The sequence below is a fragment of the Myodes glareolus genome, chromosome 12, assembly GCF_982192425.1.
Source record: "Myodes glareolus chromosome 12, mMyoGla1.1, whole genome shotgun sequence".
Classification (NCBI taxonomy): Eukaryota; Metazoa; Chordata; class Mammalia; order Rodentia; family Cricetidae; genus Myodes; species Myodes glareolus.
Window position 1 is genome coordinate 61,285,616 of NC_142037.1, and position 22,264 is coordinate 61,307,879.

The 22,264-nt window shown below is 39.2% G+C and overlaps 1 pseudogene; it reads left to right on the top strand.

Moving 5' to 3' along the window:
• The first annotated feature begins 7,457 nt into the window (after positions 1-7,457).
• LOC146892180 (small ribosomal subunit protein eS10 pseudogene) lies at positions 7,458-7,917 on the top strand (annotated as a pseudogene).
• Positions 7,918-22,264: the final 14,347 nt, after the last annotated feature.

Here is a 22,264-nt window from a genome sequence, read left to right on the forward strand (position 1 = left end):
AGCTGGTTGTTCCTCCCGCTAATTCCTTGACCAATCAGATTTTTACCCCAATATCTGACTCCTAAGTCTTCACTGGTTAATAGAATGATAGAGACTGTAGGGCCACGGGACCACAGACTAAAAGAGTAGATTCATGTGCAGCTGCTAAACTGACAGAAATCCAACACGTGATTTTTCTAATATGGATGCATTGTAACCTAGATTGTGAGCTGAGTAAGTTCTCTTTCCGTTATATTGTTTTTCAAGGTATTCTATTGTGAGAACAGATACTGACACTAAGACAGAAGCTCTGAAGGAGGTTTGGGTATCTTTTTTACAACTTTTCATCTATTAGTATGAAATCTGTGCATGCTGTGCAGTTCTCAGCACACAAAAGGAGGTCAGGGGATACTTTGTGGAGTCAGTTCTCTCCTTCTCCTTGTAAGTAGATTCTAAGGATTGAATTCAGGGTGCCCCGCTTATGTAGAAGGTGACATACCAACTGAGTCATCCTGCAGGATCCCAGCCACAGGAAACTCTTAACTGTTAAAGCCAAAGTCCTCAGGAGCTAACATGCCCATTTAGTCATTTAGTTCACACCAAAAATATAAGAGATTGACCATTACATTAAGTCAGAATGTTTATCACTGATTCTACACCTGATTTCGCTCCTTCTTCGAAGAGTGTACGTTGAGTTGTGATTTCTGACACGTTAAAAAGGTGTCAGCAATCACGCTCATACAAGAAAAATCTGGACAAAATGGGCATTAATGACTGAAGTATAAGGATGACTGACATTTTCATGGCGGGGGAGACAGGTGCATGCAGAAACAAGGTATGTTGACCTAGACCGGAAACTCGTAGAGACATATGGAAACAAGTCTGGTAAATTTTAACCTTCCCAATTTTGTAATAACTATTGTTTTTATTTCTACAGATAAAAAAAAACCAGATCAGTAATACGTGAAAAAGAAACCATTCCTTATAAGCTTAAACAGACAGAGTTTCTTCGGAGCAGTCAACACTGTTCATAGAGAATGTTAGGATTTTGACAAAAGTACTCAAACCTGTGAAGTGCTCCATTAGCGTTATAGTAGCTGGAGCTCCAGAAACGCCTTGAATGAATCCTCTGAACTTAAAATGGAAACATCGATGAACTGCAGTCAGAGGGAATAAAAATATTACATAATTGGCGTAATAGCTATTGTCTAGAATTCTAAATGGAACTTGGAATGGTGTCAGGTGTGAACGCTGAAATGATAGCACGGTTTCAGGAAATGAAATTAAACAGCTGGATTAAAAAAGAGAGAGATTTTTTTTTCCATGGGCTGACATTATGCTAATTTTCGTAAAATGAAGTTAGAAGTGACTAGAAAAATCCCACTATATATTATTTATTGGTTACATGAATTAGTTATTGGTACATTTATATGGGCTTCAATACACAGTAAAATTTCAATCATTTTGAATTTGAGGAATAATATTGATTTATGCAAGTGTTGCATTATAGAATAATTTCAGAGCTTCCCATCGAATGTACTGATTACTTAAAGAATGGTTTCTTTGGATCTTTTTATGACTTTGTGACTTCACAAGATATTGAAGCAACAAATTTTCTCATAAATTTGAGAGCATTTAATATTATATTTATACTCTCTTCTCTCCCTCCCTCCCTCCCTCCCTCCCTCCCTCCCTCCCTCCCCCCTCCTCTCTCAATTCAGCAATTTAATTTCATTTTCTGAAACTGTGCTATTGTTTCAACTCTCACACCTAACATTGGTTCAAGTTACTTCTGTTTTAAGTGGCAAAGAAAAAAATCCCAGTTCTAAATTGGGTGAAACAAAAGGGAATTGTTTTTCATCTCTGTCCTTAGGTTCCACAGAGCATCCTGCATCTGCCCCAGTCAGAGGCACTGACAAGAACTGTACCTCTCCCAGACAGCACATGCTCTTGCTACCAAGCCCAGAAGAAGGATTGGCAATAGTCTATAATTCTCAACCAAAGCTTTGAGACGCTCTTCAGTAGGCCTTTACAGGAAGCATCACTGTTTTCAGAAATATGCCAGGAACAGATGACATATGAATGGAATATGGCTCTCATACTATGAGGAAGTTGGTCTCAAACAGATCAGAGACCATAGTGGAAGGTAAGGTAAATCTTACTATAAGTTCTGACAGGTGAATTTGGGGTATGGTTAGAATGGGAGCAACTAAATGAAAAGAAGCTCACTTGTGGATCACAAATGGAAAGCTGAAATAAAATTTATTCACTAATATCATAAAGATAAAGACAAGGTACTATGGGAGGGCATTGAAACTTGACCCACTTACTATATCAGTGAAGTCCTCATACATTAAAAAGTAAAAGACAGCTATACATTTGATCAATGAAAGTCATTGTTGAGAGAACTTTCAAGAAAGGGACAGCATGAACAAAATCATAAACACCGGGGAGGAGCAGTAAGCAGTATAGACTAAATGGTACACAGTCTCTTGGTGCTTATTAGTGAAGGAGAGCAACCAGTCAGGGTAGTGAATCTTGAGACACTCAAGAGATCTTGAGCACAGTAAGCAATGAACAGCAACAGCCGGCAATGCCGCAGCAACAGTCGGCAACCACAGAAACAGTAGGTAACCACAGCAACAGTTGGCAATGCCACAGCAACAGTTGGCAATGCCACAGCAACAGTGGGCAATGCCACAGCAATAACAATCCCCCAGACTTAGGAAGCTAAGAAATTTTCAAAATTAAAGGTCTGACTATGTTTCTTTTTAATTAGATAATTCTAACTATAATATGGGGGATGTTCTTAGAAAATTTGCAAGTAATGAAAAGATTATGCATAGTAATTTGTAAGGAGCCGTCAGAACATCATGGCATCCTGCAGCTTGGTGGTAGACAGATCCTTTTGATGTGGCCGCGCGGGCCAGAGCGCCTTGGGCTTGTATTTTGCATAACTGAACCTTGGTTCCCTAGCCTATCTCGAAACCCCAGAGGTTCAGCAGAATGGTATTAACCAATGAGCATCCTAGCCTCTCCACCCTAGAAACGTGGCTGCCTTTGGGCCTCTCTCTCTCTCTCTCTCTCTCTCTCTCTCTCTCTCTCTCTCTCTCTTCCTGCTCTCTCACTTCCTCTTTCGCTTTTCTCTCCCTCATCTGCTCTCCCTCTCTCTGTCTTTCCTCTCTTCTTCCCTTTCCCCAATTTTCCTCAACCGAGTGCTCCAGATAAAGGCGTGATTTGGGAAGGAATCTCGATTTCATGGTCGTCCATTCCTGCTAGTCAGGAGACACGCCACAGTAATTTATAGATGCCCTGGAGAAGATTTAACCTGGATGAATGACAATCACAACGCAGTGAGAGTCAACCTGGAGGAGTATTCAGGAGGATACTGATACTGAACACAGAAACTAATTGGGCAAGGGAATGAGGAAAAAGAGTGTGTGATATAAATGACATCTTAGTTTTATACCATCAATGTCCTAGATCAGAAACGGTCACTTTGTATTCCACATGAAAACTATGTTAGGCTTTATTGGCCATAAAATTTTCTTTGTATTCAACTCTTCTATAATAATCACCAGGGAATTCAGAGACATTCAAACACAGCGAAATGCCTGTCTTCTGACACAACTCTTTAATTGGTCTTTAAGGGAGACAAATTTAATGTATCAAATTTAGTTCAGAGGCTGTGGCTTGTTGATTCTTTCCATAAATAAAAATGATATCATCACTTACTAAAAGTAAAACAATGAAATACAAAAGAAGAATAACCATGAATTTGAGATACAGATGCTTTTGTTTGATTATATCATCCTCCAAGCATGTGCTAGAAACTTAACTCTCAGTGCAATAGTGGTGGGAAGTTACGGCATGAAAGAACCATCTTCATGGGTGGAATTGTGTAGGCTTTAAGATGCCTCAGATCTGTAGGTGAATTTCTTCTTCCTGCTCTTTCCTCTCTACACACCTAGTCCTCTGTTTCCTCTGCCTCGTCTCTTCTCTTCTCTTCTCTTCTCTTCTCTTCTCTTCTCTTCTCTTCTCTTCTCTTCTCTTCTCTTCTCTCTCTTCTCTTCTCCCCCTTCTCTTCTCCTCTCCCCTTTTCTTCTCCTTCTCTCCCTCCTCCCCTCCTCTTCTCTCCTCTCCTCTCTTCTCTTCTCTCTCCCTTCCCCTCTCCTCTCTTCTCTTCTCTCTTCCTTCCCCTCCCCTCCTCTCTCTTCCGCTCCCCTCCCCCTCCCCTTCTCTCCTCTTCTCTCCCCTCCCCTCCCCTCCCCTCCACTCCTCTCCTCTCCTCTTCTCTTCATCTCACCGCTTCTCTTCTTTCTTCATTCCCCTCCCCTCTTCTTCCCTCCTATCGCCTCTTCTCTTCTCTCCTCTCCTTTTCTCTTCATCTCACCTCTTCTCTTCTCTCTCCCTTCCCCTCCCCTCCCTCCCCCTTTCTCCACTCCCATTCTCTCCTCATCTTCTTTATGTCTTGCTCTTTCCTAATACAGGTAGCAAGGAAATCCTTGTTATCTCATAACATTGTGAGTTTCTGCAGCAAATTCGAAAGGATACCTGTTCATACAGAGTGAGTTAGATAGGGAGTTGGTGTGTGTCTGGTCAGATGATTTTCCTCTAATACTTTTGTATAAAAATAGCTTGAAATATTTGGAATGGTTCAAATTCTCTACTGTGATGCTGAGGGAATACAGAGCAGAACCCCAGGAAATTGCCCTCACTCACAGGGCACTATTCCAGAGACTGCAGTTACAGATAGGCGCGATAAAGGCATGGTTTTTGTTCCCGAAGCTCCATAGCATAGGTAAAGAAGAAACGGTTGAAGGAATGCTGAGAAAGATCACTCTACCTGAAAACTGCAAACAGCACTGTTGTGCTTGTACTTATCAGCTTCACAAGCAGAACTATGTTTTGTTTTTGTTTTTGTTTTTTTTTTTTGTCTCCTTCTGGGACCAGCAATATGTCTCAGCAGGTAAAGGCATCGGCTACCAAGCCTGACAACCTAATTTTATTACTGGAATCCTGTGATGGAAGTAGAGAACTGACTCCTACATGTGGTACTGTGACCTCCATACATGGACACACATGCCCGAGAAAGACAGGTGAGTGAAGTAAGACACTTGAGGAACCGCTGGATTCTACAGACTTTTTAATGCAGGAACTTCACTTACAATTTTCATCAATTAAAAATGAAAGAACTCTGTCGGCTGCCGTTTTGTGATCTTCACCAACCCCACATCAGACAGAGGTCTGATCTCTAAAATATACAAAGGACTCAAGAAACTGGTCACCAAAAGAACAAAGAATCCAATGAAAGATGGAATGCAGACCTCTCAACAGAGGAATCCAAAATGGCTGAAAGAAACTTAAGGAAATGCTCAACATCTTTAGTCATCGGAGAAATGCAAATCAAAACAACTCTGAGATTCTCTCTTATACCTGTAAGAATGGCCAAGATCAAAACCACTGATGACAACTTATGCTGGAAAGGTTATGGGGTAAAGGGAATACTCCAACATTGTTGGTGGAAATACAAGCTTGTACAGCCCCTTTGGATGTCAGTGTGGAGATTTCTCAGAAAATTAGGAAATAACCTACCTTAAGACCCAGCAATACTACTTTTGGGTATATATCCAAAGGATGCTCAATAGTACCACAAGGACTTGTGCTCAGCTATGTTCATAGCAGCATTGTTTGTCATAGTCAAAACCTGAAAACAACCTAAAGGCCCCTCGACCAAAGAATGGATAAGGAAAATGTGGTATATTTACGCAATGGAGTACTACATAGCAGAAAAAAATAACGGCATCTTGAAATTTGTAGGCAAATGGATGGAGCTAGAAAACATCATATGGAGTGAGGTAACCCAGACCCAGAAAGACATTTATCATATGTACTCACTCACAAGAGGTTTTTAAGCATAAAACAAAGAAAATCAGCCTACAAAACACAATCCCAGAGAACACAGACAACAGTGAGGTTCCTAAGATAGACGTACATGGATCTAATCTACATTAGATGTAGAGAAGGACAATATCTGCTGAGTCAATTGAAAACATGGGGAGCATGGGAGAAGACTGAAGAGTAAGGGAGATGCAGGTAGGGGAACAGAGAAAAATGGATCGCTCAATAAAACCAATAAAAAAAACATAAAAAAAAAAGAACTTCCAATGTTTCCACATCTTGTCTGTGAAACATATGGGAAGCTGCCATTGAGCTATATCATAAAATCAAGGAGAATTAATGCATACCTCTGTTTTATTTTCAAGCCCACATCATTCCTTGTTCTTTTGCTCCAAAGAGAGGCAGCTTTGGTGAGCCAGTTGTTTATAGAGTACTAGTGGGGAGCGAGCTTTTCAAACTGCCATTTTCTGCTTGTCTTTTAGCACTCCATGTAAATGTTTGCCTCTCTCTACCTCCACACACAAACACCAGGTAAACAGATGAATGACAAATAGATCCATGGACTCATTTATGCTGCAGCACATCGATCTTTAAAGAAGCTCTGTTCTGGGGAAATAACAATTTACCCTATTAATGAGTTTCTTTTAATAAAATTTGAGGATCAATCAAGTCAAAGAAAGAAAACTTTTTTCAAGGACAGATTATTATTCCAATTTCTCTTTGGCATCTCCTTGCTCTGACGTTAATGGAGAGGAGAGCCCAAAGAGCTCGTGGGAGTTTGCAGGTTCTGGTGGGCTGTGCTGAGAAGTAAAGGCTGTGTGTAGTATACATAGGATGAGGAGGGGATAGATAAGTGAACACAGATCCAATCCAAATACGTTTATCTACTTAAAATGCTTACTCTAGAAAGAAATGCTATTTTACCGACTAGCTTGAAACCCCTATGATTTAGGCAGCCATGCTGGTAGGACTTCATGTATGTAGCTTCAGGCATTTCAGAAACTATCATGAAACACTAAATAAATACTTGAAAAGAATTACCAACTTGATCAAGAAAATTCCAAGGAGTTATTTGCAACAATTTCTGGGACATAGGTTGAGCAGATTAGAGAGTTTAACCTGAAAGTTAGACCTCCCACTTCCCTGACAGAATCCTTAACAGAAATAACTTATGGGAAGAAGAGTTGCCTTGGGTTCATGGTTTGGAAAGTTACAGCAATGACTGGAAAGACCCCTGGCATTGGGTCTGAGGTGACCTGCTTATCATGGCCGGAGCCGAAAGCAGAACCAGCTGTTTATATAATAGTAGCAAGAAGTGGAATGGTCAGAAGTGACCACCAACAAGATTCCTTGCTAAGCCCTAGAAGTCTTGGTTGTTTTATGTTAGTCTTGGATCAAAGAGGAAAGGGGAGAAAACAGTCCATTTGCCACATACCCCAATTACTGTGAAAATATGTAGAATGTTCAGTGACCGAAGTTTGCACATCTTTTCTTACGCAGCAGTGAAACTCTTTGCTCTATCCTCTCTGATAATTTTGAAAGAGTTACACCCCTGCTCGGACCCTGCAGTCGCCGCAATGTTGATGCCCAAGAAGAACTGCATTGCCATCTTGGAACGTCTTTGTAAAGAAGGAGTGATGGTTGCCAAGTAGGATGTCCATATGCCCAAATACCCAGAGCTGGCAGACAAGAATGTGCCCAACCTTCATGTAATGAAGGCCATGTGATCTCTGAAGTCTCGAGGTTATGTGAAGGAGCACTTTGTCTGGAGACATGTCTATTGGTAACTTATGAATGAGGGCACCCAGTATCTCTGTGATTATATCTCCACCTACCTCCGGAGATCGCGCCTGCAACCCTGTGCTGTAGCTGTCCTGAAACTGACAGGCCTAGCTAGGCCCAGAGGGTAGGCGACAGGTAAGATTCGCCAGAGGGGAGGCTGACAGAGGCGACTTCAGAAGGAGTGCTGTGCCCCCTGGTGCTCACAAGAAAACTGAGGCTGTGGCTCCTCAGCCTCATGGTCGTCCACTGCAATGAACTTGAAGAGTGTTGTTTTGAATAAACTTTAAAGAAAAATAAAAAAGAATTTCACCCCCATGTTGTTATGATTTTATGCATATAAGTGTGACATTTTTATTATTGTAAATGATTTTAAATGAGGATATTAAAAATTAATTTCAATTTTCTGGAAACTTTCATTTTATCCATATAGTATCCAGTAGTCTTTGTAATTTGATGTTCTTGAGAATAAGTTTGAGTTTGTACATCTTCATTTCTTAAAGATTATTGGGTATATAGCTTTTCTTTCAACCACAGCTCCCTTACAATTCAGTGAGGCATTCTTAGGGTGTACTTTCCCATAATGAACACGTTATAGCAATCATTGCAGAAGAGAAAACACAGAAATGTCCATGGTGGAGTCTTCAAAGTGTTTACACGGCCTTAATGTTGGTCACTTTAGGGAAACTGCCAACAAGTTCATGAAGCTGGAAACATGCATTCTGGGTTTAGAGAAGCAGTTTAAGTTTCAGGATGTCCAATTCCAAATTTAGTTTATCTTGCTTTATATACAAAAGAGCTGTTTATATTTGACAACATGTTTGCAAACCATTTTGCAAAATGTGGCTGCCGCTGATCTGGTCTGGAAAGGAGAGGATGTTGGGAAAAGGCCGCAATTAAAGCTAGCTGCTGTTACAAATTGATGAAGTTTTTATTGTTAATTAAGTCTAGAAGAATCTTTTCTTCAGCGTGCTTTACAGAGACACAAAATAATCTTTGTTGACTGGTTTTTAGCTTCTCGGTCCAAAAACTTTTAAACTCAATACTTGCGCATCTCTTCTGTCATTTGATATTTTTTTATCACGGGCTCGTAGGGAGGGTTCCAGCTATTACTTACTATAAGGCATATAAACAGAGATAAAGAAGCTTTGCTGGAGTAGTTGATGTGGCTATGGACAGGCAGAGATGCACACATTCTATATTTAGGGCAGGGAAATGCCATAACAGAGGTTCAGCTAAAGACACTTCCAAATTAAAGAACTTGTGAACTCGCTGAGATGATGCAGTGAGCAGTCGGAGTGCAGAGGACACAGAGAAAGAATAAGAGTGCAAAGTAGTAGATAAACCTACCACTGGGAATTTTGTTTTTAAGCACCCTTAGATATATTATAGTTCATGGTTTTAAAATGGACACTAGTAAAGACTCATGGACTACTATTCTAGTGCTTCCCTTACTCTCCTTCTAGTAACAATGGAGCTGGGACTTCCATGCACCACCTGCTTTGAGACAAGGTGCTCAACAATCCCTTGTGGTTTTCTGGGCCCTGAAGTATTTTCCAAGTTTCTTTACTGCCTGTAAGCTACTTTTCTCCTATTTTTTTCCCGTTTTTCTCTTGTGCTGGAGACTGAGCCAAGGGGCCTGAGTTAACCAGGCAATAATTCCACCCCTGAAATAAATTTCCAACCCCCTATCAATGCTATATTGAGAACAAAATCTCAAAATCATATAATTTCAACTCTTAACACATATTAATGAAGGATCAGTACTCATTTTAAACACCTAACAAAACGCTGCCACCACTCAAGTATTATCAGCAACGCCTTACTATCATGGAATTCAGGAAAATGGTTTCCTCAATATTTTCATCTAATGTTTACCACAGGACACAATCAGTATCCATGCATTGCTTTAGCAGATACAGTGAGGCCTCTTTCTTTTGCAACTATTCTTTTATAAATATATGTTGGAAGAAATAAACCCAAAGCCTTGAGCTTCCTCTATTCTGCATTTTGCTGATTGCAGAGCCTATCTGGTTTGACATAATCCTGAATTGAATGGAACACAGAAAGTCAGTTCTCTATGTATTTTTCCCTTGTGACTTTTTTTCATTTGGACAACTTTCTCTCTCTCATTTATCTCTGTCTCTCTCATGCACCCATATTTGTATATACACGTACACTGCACAGTACATATGTTTATAAATATATTTTTACAATTTTGCATGCTTTTGTGACACAAACACATACACACATACACACACACACACGCACACACACACACACACACACACACACACACACATGATACTACAGTTAGGAAAATTAAAATACTGAGCCAGAAAGAAGGCTCAGCAGGTAAGAGTGCTTGCTGCAAATTCTGAGGACCCAATACGCACAACAACATAGTAGGAAAGCGGAAGTTATCCACATTACTTATCCTTTGACCTCCACACACATCTGGTGGTGGTATTGCTCCACCCCTCCCAAAATCAAATCCCAAGGCAATATTTATGTTTTCTGAGATATGTCTTGGCACCACCCTGGGCTTATTTAGTTCTTTTTTCCCATGTTAGGGCAGGGCCCACATCTTTTCCAAAACATCCTGCAATTTTGTTCAATCGGAAAAATTTGGTGTACAATTAAAACTTCTTTTTTTTTTTTGCCAATATTTCTCTTCTAACTTGCTTGAATCTTCACCATCATCCCTCTGTTACCATGTTAATACAAAATTCACGGTGACTCTTTCTCATTTCTGATTCTTATGTCAGATCTCAGTGTTGTTATTCTTTCGTCTCCATAATAAGAATAAAATAAGAAATCACAAATGAGATGCATACACACCAGCAATTCGCATGTTCACTAGCGTATAATTTATAGGTGATCTGGGTATAAGGATAGCTGATGGAGATCACATTCAACTTATTTGCTCAAAGAAGAAAAATAAGTGGTATGAGATATTAAAATAAACATTTTATCAGTCAATTGGTATACCATTCCAAATTATCAACATTAAAAGTAAATTGCAACAGAAAATATTCACTAACTAGTCTCTATACTCACAAAATTTAAAAATTTACCGCAATGACCACAATATATAATGGATTTGTTTTAAAGAAGAACACAGTGCATACTCCAGATGGGCTAAGCTCATGATCCTCCTGGACCTGCTTCTTGACGGACAGTAGGCCCGCTGTTTCCTGTGTTCTCTGAGCAAAAAGACATTATCAGTGTCATAGCCACATGCAAAGACATTTTCTATAGTGATTGTATTTATTGAGGAGGTAACATTGTATGTGGACAGGTGTACTTTCAGAACTACACCTTCATGGTGAAATGTATGTAATTCAGTACATAACATGGCTACACGAGCTATTCTACTCAGAGGAATTGAAAAAGAAGCTCTTCTCTCACTGCCTTCTCTTCCTCTGACTTGTTTCAGACAAGCAGTTGGTTCTCATACCTTCTGTTGAAACAATGTGTAGACTTTACCAGCTGCAAATCACAGCTTGCTTGTATGCCATTAAATGAATCTATTAGACAACACCCAATATTATTATATCGAAATGAAATAGAATAGAATTTAAAATAATGTAGCCATATGCAATGCATTTACAGAACTTTGCTTTCATTGTGTGTGAGGATGTGCAGACTTTTATTACTTGTATTACAGATGCTTGTCATTCGTATAGGTCTAAACCAAAAGGGTCACCTCAACTATCTTTTTCTAGATATTTTCAAGCACATTTTACTTAAAATGGCAGTACCAAATACAGTAGCACTGCTCAATGGTTTTGGAATAGGAGAGGGTTAGAATGCTTTCATATAAATTGATTCACATAAAGTCGTTCAATAAGGGCCATAATAAATAGACTTTGCCTCTACTTTACCCATACTTCATAGAAAAGGAAGAAAGGGGAAGAGAAAGCAGCAATGACAGAGAGGTGCTGGGAAAGAGAAACAGACATATTTAGAAATAGAAGCTAATCATGTGTTGACACTGTTATGCCCAAATCTGTGGGTCCCCACAAAAGCCAACAAAGGAGACCGAGTCCCACATGTAAAAGCAAAAAGCCTTTATTTTAATCAAGTTTGCAAATTTGGCCTCTCCGCATGTTCCAAGCTCAATTAGAATTGGGTTTTTATAGTAGTAAAGGTTGAGGGTGAGAGTTCTCTGAGGTTCAGAACCTCTGATTGGCTGACATTTGTCTAGGGTGTCCTGGTGAGGTGCACTGGCAGGTGACCCTATCTGTAGCGGTTGAAATGTCAGGCATTTCCTTTGAATGGTCTGCTCTTGGGTGGAGGGGTCGGGTAATCTCAGTTTGTGGTGTTTTCCTGCTACCAGGTATTGCTTCAGGGTAAACTTGGGCCTCTTATTTAATTTTATCCATGGCCAGAGTCCCAGGTGATAATGGTTGGAAGTAAAGAACTTCCTTTGAGTGACTTGCCCAAACTTAGATCATCATGGCTGGCCCCCACTGACACACAGACACATGTACACATACATGCACACTTGTGTGCATGCACACACACACACATACACACACAGACTGTCTTTTAAGCAACATAGTCTAGAACTAGCGGCAGGTTACTTGAAGTGTCAGGTTTGTGTTGGACTTTTAGAATCTTACCCAACAATCTTTTTTTTGACCTTTCTAATGATTCTTTTCAGTCATTTTTATCTTTTCTGCTCAAACTAGTGAGAGATTCTGATTTACAAACAAGAGCATTGACTAATTTCAAGAGACTATCTTTGCATATTTAGAGTTACACCAATATACCTTACACTGGGGATTTTAGAAACGACAGAAACTGATTTTAAAAGAAAAAAAGAGACTAATAAAAGAAGATACAAGCAGTAAAATCCAGTTGGGTAAAATTGTGTGTGTGTGTGTGTGTGTGTGTGCGTGTGTGTGTGTGTGTGTGCGTGTGTGTGTGCGTGTGCATGTGTGTGTGCGTGAGCGTGTATGTGCATGTGCAATGCTGATGTCAATTATCCTACAGCATATGATGAACTCAGAACTCATATTTGATGAGAGTGATGTTCAATGTTTATTAGAGTATGTATAGAATGGTACCTTTAAAAATGAAATGTTAGGAATTGCAACTAATTCATGTAAACTTTAGTATCTATAAACAGTGCTGGGATTCATTACAAAAAAAAATCCAAACATTAAGATCACAGGGCAATAACTAACACGAAGTCAGAAGAGAAAATGATCAAAGGCCACTCTAATAGCCTTTTCTGACACAGCGAGGGACACTGTAGACAGCAGAAAAGCAATAAACACAATGCATCTCAACCTCAGGATCTCCTCTGATTTTCTCCCACATGACACACTTCATCAACAAGCAGAGAAAATATAGCTTAAGCCAATATTTCGCAAACGATGCACTGTGACCCCCAAGGTTATCATAAGCTGATACTACAGGGACCGCAGAATTTCTCCTCCGCTGTGTCCGAGCCAGAGGAAGTCAAATACAGAGGACACACTGACAAGACTGGAGGTAATTAACGGGTATGGAAAGGGAAAAGAAAAAGCTGCCTAAAAAGATGCTCCTCATTCTGAGATTCTCAGCTGGCCAGTCCTGTCTCCTGACCTTGCTCCAGCTGTTATAAAAATGCCCATCCTTGCAACTGGCCAGATAGGGGGAAAGGTTCTGGTTTAAGCCTGACCCGTGGGGGTTGAGTTCCTTTTTTTGCTTGCTCAGCTGTCTCTCTGCTCTACGCACACCAGTATCACAAAATAATGTATCTAAGTTCCCACCGGAAATTTCTGGGTTTTACTAGGATTTTTGAACATTTCATAAGTATTTAAGGTACAAAGTGTTTAATCCAACAGCCAGCAGGCTGTATTAGGGTCTCACTTTTTGATTGAATTGATTTCATTCTCATAAAAGCAAAATTAGGCAGCTTAGAATTATTTACACATATAGAAACTGAGATCCAGGAGGGTCGCATGCTAATGATTGACAGACAATGACTACACTTTGAATTGTAAGGTGATGGCATGTTCCTGCCTGCTCATGCTGATGCCTACATGCAAAATATAGGATAATATGATCAGGCCAGGGAGGTGGTTCAGTGAGTAAGAGTGCTCACTGTACAATGGGGAAGACCTGGACTTAGATCCGAGAGCACATGTAGTATGCCAGGCATATCCGTAGATACCCATAGTCCCAGTACTATAGATCACTTAGGCTTCTTGGCCAGTCAATCTATTAGGAAAAGGGAGATCCAGGTTCATAGGGTGTGTGTGTGTGTGTGTGTGTGTGTGTGTGTGTGTGAGTGTGTGTAGCACTGAATATTTTATAAAATGATTCTTCATATTTAAAGGTCTAGACTAAACGATTTTAACTATTAGTTTGGGCACAATATGAGCAACTACATAGATGATACATGATCTAAAGAAAAAGTGTACAGTGAGAAGCTAAGGTAGACGTAGCCCAAAAGTGCTGTCTGTCCAGGCCATTTGTGGTCTCCCTAGTCAGGGTCCCTTCCTTCTGAGTGTGAGGTAAAGATGCTTTCTAAAATGGGCAGTATTGGAATCTGTAATGAAAAGGCTATATCAGAGAATTTCAACACAGTTTACTCAAAAGGCAGAGCAAATTAGGTTAATACTCTCAGGGCTTTATTTTTCAAACTTATTTGTGGTGTGTGTGTGTGTGTGTGTGTGTGTGTGTGTGTGTGTGTGCGCGCACGCGCAGGCACGCACGCATTTGCATGCGTGTGTGTGCTCAGAAATGAATCCGTTCAACCATGAGGGTTCCAGGGATTGAACTCAGATAGTCAGGCCAAGTGACAAGCAGGTATTACACTTCTCAGTCTCTAGTACTTTTAGCCTTATGGTTACTTTGGAGGGGAGGATGTTTCTTGATTTTTGGAAGAGAATTTGATGTTCCTATAACTTACCTCATGGAAGAGTTAGGAATGAGAGACTGAAAAGATGAAGTTGCATTGAAAGAAGCTATGCTTCTGAGGCTGTTTCAGGGTCTTCACATTAGGACATCCTGTTCTTCAACCCAGCAAAATCCAGAGCCCTGGCCTTTCCATACCAGGTCATGGTGCATCTTCCAATGTGAAACAGAAACATGGTGTGTGGTGCAGCACACACAGAGCCACACAGAGCAAGAGCTGTCCATCACCATGCATATCAAAAATCTTACACTGGGCTATATGTCCTGCAAAGAAGCCAATGAATGGTGATATTGCACCCATGTCAGAGAAAAAAGACTCACTCCGGATGGTTGCCATGGGGCAGAGGGAGAAGCAGATTCCAGGTAACCAGTGATGGCAGTCGACTGAAGAGACCATTTGTGTCAGAAGGAGTTCAGCAAGTTCTTTGGCAGCTCTTGGTATCCTCAGGGAGTTGACAGTCTCAAAAGCTGCCGAGATACCAGGGAGAACCTTGCAGAAGGCAACAAAGACTGTTGAGTAAAGACATCGTATCTTGATAATTCAAACTTTAAAAGAATTTGATTTAAAAAAGAAAGAAAATGTTTCCACAGAATTCTAAAACAACCAAAAGAAGAAAAAGAAAAAAAAGAGTCTAAAAATAGATAAGTGGCAAGGTCATGGTGGCATTAATTCCAGCACCGGGGAGGCAGAGGAAGGTGGATTTTTGTGAGTTCAAAGTCAGCCTGGTCTTCAAGACATAGCTCCAGGACAGCTAGGGCTGTTGCACAGAGAAATCTTGTCTCAGAAAGAAAGGAAAAGAAAAAAACTAATGTTGTTTTTCAACAGATTTTTAGCTTTAAAATGTTTTAGAGAAAAGAAAGCTCTGCCTCCTGACTTGTGACAAAACGCTTTTTGGCATGAAGGGATCAAAAGCACATTTTTAACATAGCTACACAATTTTCTTCATTGAAAAATTGAATTTACACATTTGCTCTGGAACTTATCGCTGCTGAGTGTTGCAGATTTACAAAGCATCCAGGAATAAGAACAGAAGCAAGGGTATTTCAGGCGACTTGGTTGTCCCTTCCCTGTGCAAGAGATTTATCTGCCACAGGGTGTTGCTAGCTGTAGCTTTGCTGGTGGAATTTGCTTAGGTGCATTATCTAATAAAGTGATTCTTGCAGACGTTTTCATTGTCTCTGTCCATTTGTCATCCTAAAATAGAACATTAGCATTTTTTCCATGATGAGGCCATTCTTTGCCTTTTAGTGTTCTAGTTATTTTCCTGAGTGGAAAAAAATAACATTGGATAGGTAAAGGTTTGAAAACTTCTTCATTGAGGCACACAGTTAAGAAAAGATCAGCTCAAATGAGAAGCCACACAATTCTATGTACTAGTATTCCAGAAAATAAGAAATAATGCTGATTTTTCACTTGAGAAGAGGGAACCTCAGTTGAAAGATTGCCTCCATCAGATTGGCCATCAGCATGTCTGTGGGACACTTTCTTGGTTAATGATTGATATGGGAGGGCCCAGCTCACAGTGAGCAGGGCCATCCCTGAGTAGGTGGTCCTGAGTTATATAGGAAAGCAGACTAAACAAGTTATGAAACAAGCCAGGAACCAGCAAGCACCATTCCCTCTTGGTCATGGTGTTTAAAACAGCAACAGAGAAACAAACAAAACAACAGTCCTATTCAAATTAGCAGTTTTATATGACAAGAGATGATATTTTTCAAAAATAAAATATTAGTTAATATAATATCAACCATGACTACAAGATTATTTTAAGTCCACTGTTCTTGTTATCATATTTTGCAATGACCAACTTTCTCTAAAATTTATATTTGTATAAATTACTTTGAAGAGTATGTAAGACTTTCAGGCCAGTGATAAACATGAGTTCAAATGACCACGGGAAAATTAAGAACCATTTTTCTATATATTTTGCTCTTCACTATAGAGTTGTGGAAAATCTTACGATTCACACATATAAAATCTAGTTAATTCATCCATTCTTCTTTTTACTAAATTATCAAATATTTTTCATAATATTTTCTTATAATATTTTTCAGCAAATCTATGGGCACTGGAAGAAAAAAAAACTAGTGACGAAATGTATAGAAACAGAATTTCTGAAGCTGAATGTCAAAACAGGACAAATAGTAGAAAACACACAAAGGCCATGAACAGTTGAGTAGAACTCGATGTGAAAAAATTTCCTTTTCCAGATTTATCAGAATAAAGCAATTCCCTGAAAGAAATGGTGTTTTGAGTGAACAGGAACCAGAAAAGCGGACATTGTATCAGTTCGAGAGAACACAATGAGCAAAGAAAGACTCAGATGATTCAAAACATGTAACTATGCCTTATGTAGCTTAAATAGCTCCTATCTTTGTTTTTGAGAGCCGTGGAAGGGGAGCACCCACAAAAGGAAATATATTACAGTAGGAAATTAAAGGGAGTTTAAAAAACTTATTCCAGTATCAATAATATTTTAAACATGACAAAGAAGTAATCATTTGGGGAAATGTTATTATAAATGTGTTCGGCTATGATTTTCTTAATAGTCGCACAGAACCTCTTAGTCTGTGTTTCTGACGTGACCACTGACGTGGTATTTCAGACCCTAAGTGTGTTCCAGAGATGTCAAATGCAAGTCTGTGCGATTTAGCAAGTGAGTAACCATACATGACATCAACAAGCACAAAACTCTAAGTAACAGCAGTAACTCTGGCAAAAGGAATCACATACACCCTTCTGCAGAGTAAGATCGCTTCCAGGTGAATACTGGAATGTAGTGACACCGGACATAAAATGTAATCACTCTGTGTGGACCCTTTTGTAAGCGCAACCGAAATGAAGGGAGATGGGTTCTCCAATCACTCATCAACGATTTCTTTTGCAGTTCAGAAAATCTGGTGACAAAGAAAACAGCAACAGTGTCACCGTTTGTCGCAAAAGGATAACAGCTGAACCCATGTTCTGTCTTCTTCAGAAATATTCAACATAATAATCAGAAGGACTTAATCAAGGTCCAGATGTGCAGCAGAACTCGTGGCCAAACATAGGAGCACTGATTCTGATGTTCTGAAAATAAATCTGCTAACGTGAGAATGAAGAATAACAGAGAAATATAAAGTTTATATATTTATACTAAATATAAAATATAAAGTTTTTATTTAGCTAGACAATCACTTTCTTCTATTCCACAGCATTGTATTCATTATTATACGTTTATGCAAGTACCTGCTCCTGGAGAAACTCAAATGAAAAGGGAGGATGATAAAAAAATAGATAAGAGGAGGCAGATAGTAAAATGAGGAAATAATTATCCTTTCTGATCATCTAAGGCTGCACTTAAGATGATTTATTGGTTACTCGAAATCCAAATGCTCTTTATAATGCTTTCATAAAAACCAACATTAAAATTTCATTTTTGTTGTAATTTTGAGTGTTAACATGGTATTTTGCTGGTGCTTTATGGCTTAGAAAAGCTTTGTTGTTCACCAGGATGTGTTCAAAGTGAACTGGAAGAGAGGGCAGCTGTTCCAGGGTGTGCTCTCGTCCCTGTAATGACAGCTCATATGTGTAACCAAAATTCAGTCCCGAACCTTACGGGACCTGGTAATCTCATCAGCTGATGAGTGTGTCATCTTGGCCAAGGCTTGTAAGGGTCTGAGTCTGTCAATTTTCTTTTTACGAAAAAGTTTGATTAAGTTTGGTTTACATAGAGTAAAAATATTTAAAAGTTAAAAACAAAGGAAATTGGGGGCACCATGTCCTTTCAAGATCATCGTGGAGCTGTTTAAGAACCATGACTTTTAATTATTTGATTAAATCCCAAGTTAAAGTGTTAGAATTGTAGAATATTTTAAATATGTATAACAACCAACTGGAGGGACCTAGAAAATCTATTTGACTCTGTTTTGATGAATGCATTGCTTAGTAATATAATTCTTTCTTTTTTATTCTAAATCAAAGTCCAAAATATGTTTTTTTAGGTATGTATTGAATTTGACTAGCTTTTTAGGCCTAAACACATTTTTTCCTTACTCAGAAACATGTGAAACTCTGGTAGAGAAAAAAGTATTTCAATAAAACTCAAGGAAAACTACCAAGAGCATTTGATTTTTAAAACAATATCCACAGCTGTAGTACTGTTGGCAAAGACATGAGCCAGAGAGTTACATATTTTCTACTATAAACTGTTCTGATAGCCCTTTATCCAGCAGCAGCTGGTAAAATGGTATTTAAGGAGGGTTTGATTTAATCTAATGAGAAACTGTACTGCATTGTATGACACTGTCTGAGAAAATAATTGGATAAACATTGATTTTTTATGTTGCTATAATAGTTACATTTTCAATAAATAGGAATTTATATGCATTCTTATTTGGCAGCATTCCTCTCTACGTGAAAGCTACGCACATGCGTGCACACATATGCAAGCGAGCACATGCCTGCAAACACAAACAACATGCATAGATGAACACACAAAGCTTACAGATATTGTGTTTATGCCTATAGATTGCTGTAGCTGTCGGCATCTGTCATGGAGAGACATTTCCTCCCACAGTGGGCAGTGTTTAATGTAGAAACTCACAAGCAGCCAAACTAAAAGAATAAGCTGCTGGTACCGCAGCACAGTGACCCGACGGCCAGTCATAAATGGAACACTACAATCAGATATCTATCTTACCCCCGCAGGGAGCAAAGCCAAAGGGGGCACAGGAAGAATGTAAAAGCTCCATGACCGGGAGAAGGGGAGAGTTTATAGTTATTTCTTGGAACTGAAGCAATCCTTACCGGAGGGAGGAGTGATACTCATGAACTCAGTGCATTCATGAGAGTTACAGGAGTCAGGAAGCTCATATAACTTGCCATGGTCACGTGGCACCTCCCAAAGTTGGCTCCAAAAGAAGCAAGCCCTTCATGGGAAGAGGAAAGTTTCCGGTGGAGTTGCTGGCAAGTGGGGTAAGAGGCGCCGGAGATGAAGCTTTTGAGTCATCACCTACATTTACACAAGCTTTTTAATGATCCAGCTGCCTCTCAGTCACTCACGCTCTTGTAAATAAGTTACTCCAATAAACGCATTGATTTACACACACATACACACCTTACAAACACCAAAGAGTAAAATAAAGGGGAAAAAACAAAGCTATTCTTAACATAGCTGGAATATGGACACAAGAGACAACATCTCATAAAAAAAAAATGTCTTGGGAAAAGAAGGGGAAGAGACATTAAAAATTTAGACCAAATTTGGAAGAAAAACAATTCAACAAAACACCCACAAATTGCTGAGTGTTCTAATCAGACAAATATTTAGAAGCAAAAATCTACCACTAATAAAGTTTAAAGGGGAACATGAGACTCATGAGCAGGGAATCAAAGTATGTAAAAATCTAAATAAGATTTCTAGATTTAAGAACTACAATATCCAAAATGAATATACAGTATTAGCAACCAATTTGTTATTCATCACGAGAAATATCAACAAACTAGGAAACATAACAGAAACTATCCAAACTCAGTCAAACAGATGGGGAAGGACTAAAAAAAAAGCAGAATTAGTAGTCTATCAGTGACCTTGGTGTAATATTAACCATGCATTGTCCGTATAACTGGACCCAATAAAGAAGGGCAAGAGATATCTAAAATGTTAAAGTCATTATTTTCAGAATTTTTGCTCACAAGTAGCATAAAAACAAATAAAATCATACTGGTCACATCACAATTAAAAATTTAAGACTAGTCCTAAAGGAAGGAAACCTTCAAGCATCGAGAAGGAAAGGCACATAACATAGAGGGGAAAGGAGACATCATATGGAGAAGGACATATACAAGAATTATCACTGAGTTATCCTTTGAACACTATGACCCAAAAAACAATGGAGCAGTACCTTTAAATATCAAAAAAAATCTATGTGTAAAAATGAATTGATTCAAACTTCACAGAGAATGATTCATCTAAGCAGTGTGAAATCAATACACAACCCCACATTCAAATATGTTCCTTACCTTAGTTTGGGTTTCTATTGCTGTTGAGAGACACCATGATCACGGCAACTGTTATAAAGAAAAACATTTAACTGCGTGGCTTGCTTACAGTTCAGTGGTTCAGGAAATTATCATTATGAGGGTGGGACATGGAGGCATGCAGGCAGACATGGTGCTGGAGCTGAGAGTGCTACATCATTCAGGCAACAAGAAGTAGACTGAGACACTGGGCAGTGTCTTGAGGCAGGAGACCTCAAAGCCTGGCCCTGATACACGATTAATAAAAACTCAGAGAGAGAGAAATTGGGCTTGGACCTGAAGACCTGAAAAACAAAGCAGCCAGACATTGGTTTTTACCTCGATCTCAGTCTGAAATGACGATCCTGCCTCCAGGAGGTTCAGAATGAGACTGTGTCTGAGAACTGTCTCCTACTATTTTATAGTCCTCTCTAGGGCTGGAATTAAAGGTGTGCACCTCTTGGATTAAAGGTAAATACTGCCCAGTTTCTATGGCAACTAGTGTGGTTGCTGGAATTAAAGGTGCACGTCATCGTGGTTACCAAATTAAATGTGTATGTCAACACTGCCTGGTCTATAGGCCTAGCCAGTGTGGTGGTTTAACTTCCCAATCCCCAAGCAAGCTTTGTTAAAATACAATTGAAATGCCACTATATGCCCCCACAATGACACACTTACCCCAACAAGACTGCACACACCTACTTCAACAAGATCATAACTCCAAGCATTGTTACTCCCCATGGTATTGAGATTATGGGGACCAATTATATTCAAACTGTTGTATGTCCCAAGAGAACTGGTCAGTAGCCTTTCAGAACACAAAGACCTAAAGAGGTTTAAGGACACAAAACTGTTAAATTTGACATGGTAGTCTGGGTAGGATTCTGCAACAAAAGGAAGGTGGCGGAAACTGGTTAAAAGAAGAGCTTCATAATAACAAATAGATTTACACCAATGTCTTAGCTTTGACAAAGGCATCACGAAAATGTAAGATGACCACATACTAGGAATTGAAGGAAACGTATACAGGAGCTCCTTATACTTGCTTCCTAACTTTTCTGTGAATCTACATTTTTCCAAAATGAAATTTTGATTCAATTAAATGGTATGGGGCTTGAGAAGCAGTTTATGTAAAAACTGTATACTGCTTTGGAGTACAGAGGACTCAAGTTTGATTCCCGGAACCAGCATCAGAGAGTTCATCACTTCCTGCAATGTTAGTTCATCTTCAATGCTCTGGTTTCCAAGTGCATCTGTACTCATGTGCGCAAACACACACACACACACACACACACACAATTAAAAATTAAAATATTTAAATGGGCACTTTATATAAAAGGTGTTCATCAGTAACACCTTTATATAAAGTAAAACAAGTTAACTTGTTTGCACAATATTGAGAATATAAAAAGTCCACATACACCAAAATATTAATCATCGAAGAGATGTTTTGAAGATAGTAAAAGACAAAACATAAGAGAAAGATAAAACAATATATTGAGCTATGAAAACTCAAAACAATTGATTTGGCAGAAATAATACCATAAATTAATACACTTTTAATGAAAAGAGGTTTAATGAATACATAACCTTTCACAAAAATTCCAAAGTTGCCTTTAGGTTCTGGGGAATTTGTGACCCAAACTCTGCGCCTATAGCAAAGTTTAAGGAAAGCAGAACCATGTGCAG